Genomic DNA, 6,273 nt, shown 5'->3' with positions numbered 1-6,273 from the left:
TTGCCGTGATGAAATCTTAAGTGATTTTCTAAATGTGTGCTCTGCCAATGCTTGTTGAAAATTGATGGTATTTTCTTTATGTTTCTTGGAGAAGAGTCTACTCCAATTATATTTTTTTTTTCCTTTCCACACTTGCCTTAATTTTTGAATGAGCTAGTAGTTTATTTTGATTTGTTTAATGTTGGTGTTAGCTAACACCAATGAGCTACCTCTTTTTACTAACTTAAGAAGACTGGCATTTGATTAAATGAGAGTAATATGGGATGTGATTTTAACTGATGAAGCGATGATGATTTTGTAGGCAGGTAGGCAGTTTTCAGTCTCCTGTTTAAAAAGATGTAAGTTCATTGTATTTCAGGAATGTTTGCATAAATCCCAAATTTTGTTCAAACAAAATACCCAACCTGATAGGAGCTCAATATGAATACCAGAAACTAGTTTGAACAGCCGGCAAGATGTAAGGGTTTTCCTGCAGATCGTAATCCCTTGTAATTTTAAGGTTTAAACCTGCCTAGTCCCAAAGCAGTGGTCAATGTCCACTTCGACTTTCATAAGACTCTAACTGATTGTTTAAAATTATACATGAGGTTGCAAAGAGGGAATTTTGCTACATCTGAAACAATACAGAGAAGAAATAAGCTTGCTTGCATGTGGTTTGGGTTTTGTGTTGTTTGGAGGTTTTTTCCTTTACTGGTGGTCATGCAATATCTTCTGCTTTAAAATATGTAACTCCAGCATCAGCAGGGACACCACAGTCTTGCCTGAGTGATTTCTGTTTGGATGGAGCAAGGCCTGGTCTGATTCCTCTTGGAAGCAGAGGAACACTCTCCATTGCCCATAGCAGGAGCTAGAATTCCCGCAGAAAGAGGAGGTATTTCATGTAGTTAAGGAGATGGTATTTCTCTATAACTGCAAGTGGGATCTCTGATGTCTTATGAGAATGAAGTTGCAAATTGTATGAAAGAGTTTGTATCTAACTGCCCCCTTGCTTTGTTAGCTTGTGAATTCTTATTACACTATATGCCATACAGCAGTGATTGATTGGATTTGAATAAATATATATATGAATATACAGGGACCTCAATATTATGTGACTGGAAGTCACATACCCAGACACAAATATATATAGATTAAAAAAAAAAAAGTCTATATATACATATAAAGAGATATAAGTGAGTGTGTGTAGGAAGACTTCAGAGGGCTCTCCTAGTATCATTAAAGCCTTGCTATGGAGTACAGTGAGTACATGCCTCCCGTTATGCATAATTATTCTCCCAGTCTCAAGGGGAAGTTTTGTATCTTACGTCTGCAATATGAAACTGATCTCACAAATACTCAGCCCAGAAGTGTTCATTTAATCTTGGAAGTAGTCCCACTGAATTTAATGAGCCCTTAGATGGTAAATTCTTTGGGGCTCTTATTTTCGTTTGTGCCTTATTCAATTGTAAGAACAATCTCCATTAGCTTTTACATTACCTTCTACTGTTACTTACAGCAAAATGCTTTTAGGTTTTGGCTTGAAAATGTTAATTGAAACACATAGGCACAAAAACTCTGAGGCAAAACACAACAATTAAATTAGAATTATTCCAAAATTACATTTAAAGAATCTGAGTTGGCTTTCTGAAATTTCAAAAGCTACATTTTTGAGTGCTGCTCCAGGGATTGTATCACTTTGCCTTCTTTGGGGTTTTTGAGAGAGGAAGGATTGTAGACCTTGGACAGTAAGATTCCAGCCTACTGATGAACACTGATAGTCAAGGTAACTTTGGCTTCTATGCAGCTGGGAGTAAGTGTAGAAGATCACAGCTTTTCTTTACTCTGATGCTGGCAGCCAAAGGTATCTGCTTTTACCCATCAGAGTCCTTTGAACTCCATTCCAGTTAACACCATTTTTCCAAGTGAGCGCACCAGCGCTGGATGAGCCTTCTTTTCTTCATGCTTCCCAAATCACATGCATAAAATAAGTTTTCTGCGGGCTGGGGTGGCTCAGTAGAATTGCTGTGGTCTGCCTATATATTTATTAATAAGCTGTATGTAAAGCACAAGCTCATTCTAGATAATTGACACCTCTTTTTTTTTTTCCTTCCCAGATGGTTTCAATCTTTGAGAGCAGGGGGTAATTTAACCTTGCCAGCAGAAAATTTCTAAACTTTGCAATTTTATAAACTTTGGAAGCTTTTTGATATAGTTAGAGCAGCATTTCTATTCTAGCAGTGTAAAACAATGTCCCACACTGACCAGAGCTCAGTTATGAGGCTGCAGTGCATGACGATACTCCTTTAGGACCATGCTTTGAAAGAATTCATGGGAAATTGTGCGCAGTTTCTTAGGTGTTTTTATCTTGAGGGTTACTCTGCTAGCATCTGTTATCTTCTCTTTCGAGAAAAAAAGAGTGGGGTAGGAAATGGGAGGAAGAGGGAGCAGTAATACATACAAATACAAGCAATAAAACCATTATGTTATGAGAAAATTAGGTGAGATGAGTTGTTTCGTGTATTGGTTTTTACTTTAAATCTGTATTTGAAAGGCACATTATTTACTACATTGGTTTTCTTGTTAAAAAATGGTATTCTGGCTCAGTAGTGCTGTCAAGAAGTACAATATGTCCCACCTCATTAAGTACTATATTTTTTCCTCTCCGTCTGTCTAGAACAGCAGGAAAAGTTGTTTTCTAATAGAAAAATAATCAGTTTTGTCCATTTCCTTTCTTTACCTCTGTATCTGTGTATGTCCAAAACTTCATTTGCATTTGAATAAGGAAGTGCCTCTAGAACAGCAATCCTAATAAAGGCGCTATTCAGAACATTGGGGTATGTTGTTTGGCGAGGTGATCAACTATGAGAGCCCAAACAAAAAAATAGAGAGTCACAGACTGTTTTGGGTTGGAAGGGACATTAAAGATCAGCTAGTTCCAACTCATATGCTGTGGGCAGAGGCACCTTCCACTAGAGCAGGTTGCTTTTTGCTGGACACATGAGGGAAGGCAAATCTGCCCACTTAATAGAAACAGAAACTCTGTTTGACTGACAGCACAGCTGAAAGAAATTTAGAAAGGGAGGTATTTCCTGCTCTTTTTGAGTATGTGACCAGGAGTTCATCGCTGTTTGGGTATTAGAAGCAGCACAGCACTTGTGCCTAAAAAGCGTGTTTTACATGGAAGTAAATACCTGTGCCATATGCAGGAGAACTGCCCTGGAGGTTGTTTGATTCATTACAGACAGTACTGTTCAGATTCAGGGCCTGATCCACCATAACAGAAGGGCAATACTGGCCACTGGCTGATAGACAGCAGCAAACTGCAGGTGCTGGCTTTACTACTGGAACTAAGAGAAAAACAGCTCCAAAAGCCAGGAAGAAAAGGCAATAGCACAAACATCAAAACACTGCCTATGTTTTCAGGTAATTGCTTTCATCACCATTCAGCTTTTGGGAATTCCAGTGTTCTTCAGGTTAAAGTGATTTTCCTCGTGGGACTTCTATCTGTGCCATCTCCTTATTCTCTGCAGCAGCCACTCACAGGTCCTGCAAGAAATCAATTTTAACCCTGTATTGTCTTTTTGTGTTTGAAGAATACTTCCAAAGACTGAATGAGAGGCTCTGATTAAACGTTTTGCTTTCAGAAGCCTCAGATCATCCTGATAGTGTTCAACTAGTTGGAGTAGTGATAGTGAATGAATGAAATGGTGTTAACTTCCAGAGGTCACTCCTTTGCAAAGTCAGAGAGAGTGGCCATGGGCAGAAGTTGGCTGCAGATGAGGTTGAAGTCCTACATCAAAAGCTGGGTAGAAAATTGTATTTTGCATCTGAGGTAATACCAGAGGATGTGTAACTGTGTGAAAGAGTATTGTTTGTAATAAAAAAGTCTTTTTTAAGAAGTAAATAAATACAGGTTTAGAAAAGAGCAAATAGGCTAGGATAATTTATTCTCTCAATCCTAAAATATGTACAACCTTAGTTCTATTATGGACACAAAAGGTAAGAGACCCCAGTGAGTTAACAAAAGAAATAAGCATGCAAATCAATTTCAGGCAAGAGACATCAGTTACTAATTTGCCACTGGGTGATGTTTAACAATCTGAGAGTAATGAAAGGAATTTTCAGGAAGAATAATTTACTGTGTTCTGGGCTATGCATGTGCTGAGAATGATGTCATACCCTGGAAGAATAACTATGCAGACCATAAATGGTCTTTCAGCTAGAGATTTAACACTTACATTGCAAGATGGGAGTGTATTTTTGACGAAAATGCTTTTCTCTTTATCCAAAGAAGGATGCTTAAAATCAAAAAGTAAATTTTATTGTTAAAACTCTGCTACACAGTGATACATTGTAATGAAGAGTGAGCTGCATGTAACAAAATAGAAGCATGACTTAATAATGTGGCCCAGGAATAGGAGGGGAAGTGAGACCTTGAGTCCTTTTGGCACTAGGTCATTGACTTGCTCTGCAGCCTGAGGCAAGACCCCAGTTGGCCTCCCGAGAAGCAGGGAGGGAGGTCACAGGGTTGCACCCTGCATTACAGGGTCACATGTAGTGTAGTTAGGATTCGGTGTGGTGTCTCTTGGCCTTGATGCAAGTGTAGCTGTCTGTCTAAAAGGAAGGGGACTGAGGCAGTTGCATCTGCAAAAGCTCAGAAGACCCTCAGGCTGAGAACCTCAGGCTAAAACCATGGGGGATATATATGTTTACTCACCTAACACTTGCGCTAACCAGTGCCAGTGCTCCCAATATTTAATAAAACTCAGATCTTGTGTACGTTCAGATGAGTAGCAAAAAGCTACACTTTGTTTAAATGCAAAGATGCTACTTTATAAATTGTAGTGTGCTTACTCCTGACTGATGATTAGCCCCAGAATAAGTACAGGACAGCTGGAATGCAGTTAATAACCCTGAGCAGGTACTATTTTACCCTTCATGGTCACAGGCCGTGCTGCATCATTCTGTTGACTGCATCAGGCTGATGAGTTCACACAAAGGCTTTGAAACAGTTCAAAAAGGAATGATCATATTCCTGCACTGTCTTTGACTTTCTTCCATTGTCTCTTTTCCATAGCAAGCCTCACTATCCCACTGGGACTTGTGGTATTTGGGCATTGTATTAAGCACTTTATCTAAGCTCTCTGGAAATACCTACTTACTGAGCTGTACTCACACACATCTGCTGCTCGCTTATTATACTGGAAAGCTCATAGACTTTTCCCTCTTGCATTATGGGAAGCTGTCTCAGAAATGGCACTCTGGAGAGTTAAACCTTTTTCTAGAAAAGACTGAGGAAAAGAAAGGTATGAAAATAGATTCATACAGAATTAAATACATTAATGCTGCTCTGTTGGTTCTAGACTATATGCAATCTTTTTCTCATCTTTTCCAAAAAGTATAGCTCATTGCTTGCACAGTCTCCATGTTTGTTACATTTGAGGAAAGGATCTTTCTTACTGTCCACCTGTGCTAGGATTTCTGATATATAATTGTAATGTATAAGAATACATAATTATTTCATATATAATTTTGGAAAATAATGAGGTTTATTTTTAATTTAGCATAATAATTGGCTGGGGGAATATAGGGGAGGCTTCTGTGGCTGTATTGTGTAATAGGCATGAAAACATAATCTTTCTCTTGGATCCACAAGATTACTCTCCAGGTAGAATTATTTGCATCATGTAAAAGAAGAGCAAAAAAATGCAGGCCAGCCACAAGGTGGGAAAAAGCACATCAGGCAAACCTTCCTTTTTTTGTCTGTGCCAAGCAGTACTGCTTTGGCTGTGGCAGCTGCTCTAGCTCTAGGGCTGAAACAGCAGCTGACAAGTACTGCCTTGAGGTGCTGGATTTTTTTTCTCTAATCCCTCCATCCTGGGCTTGTGCTCAGCCACAGTGCACTCTGTTCCTGTACAGGATTTAAAAATTGGGCAGTAAGCATTAAAATAGCTCCAGGTGGAGGGATTTCCATCCACCTTGTCTAAAATCAGTGCAAGCCTGGAAGGGAGGCAGTGAACGTACTAAGATCAAAGATCATTGCTACACAGCAAGACAGAAGGAAACATGTTAGAATGCCCGTATCACTTAAACATATCCTGAGCCAAATATTTTATACTTGTATATACTTTGATATTGTGGGGTAGAAGGATTTAATAATAACAGAGCTGTAAAAATTTAGACATCTTCCTAATTCTTGAAAATTTTTAACAAAGAGCTCTGAGTGATGGGTTCCTTGGTTATACAGAAAAACATCTTTATACTTTGGATAAATTATTTGACCCACATACACAT

This window comes from Corvus hawaiiensis, chromosome 1, assembly GCF_020740725.1.
Source record: "Corvus hawaiiensis isolate bCorHaw1 chromosome 1, bCorHaw1.pri.cur, whole genome shotgun sequence".
In the NCBI taxonomy this organism is placed as follows: Eukaryota; Metazoa; Chordata; class Aves; order Passeriformes; family Corvidae; genus Corvus; species Corvus hawaiiensis.
Note: the sequence above shows the minus strand (reverse complement) of the source record.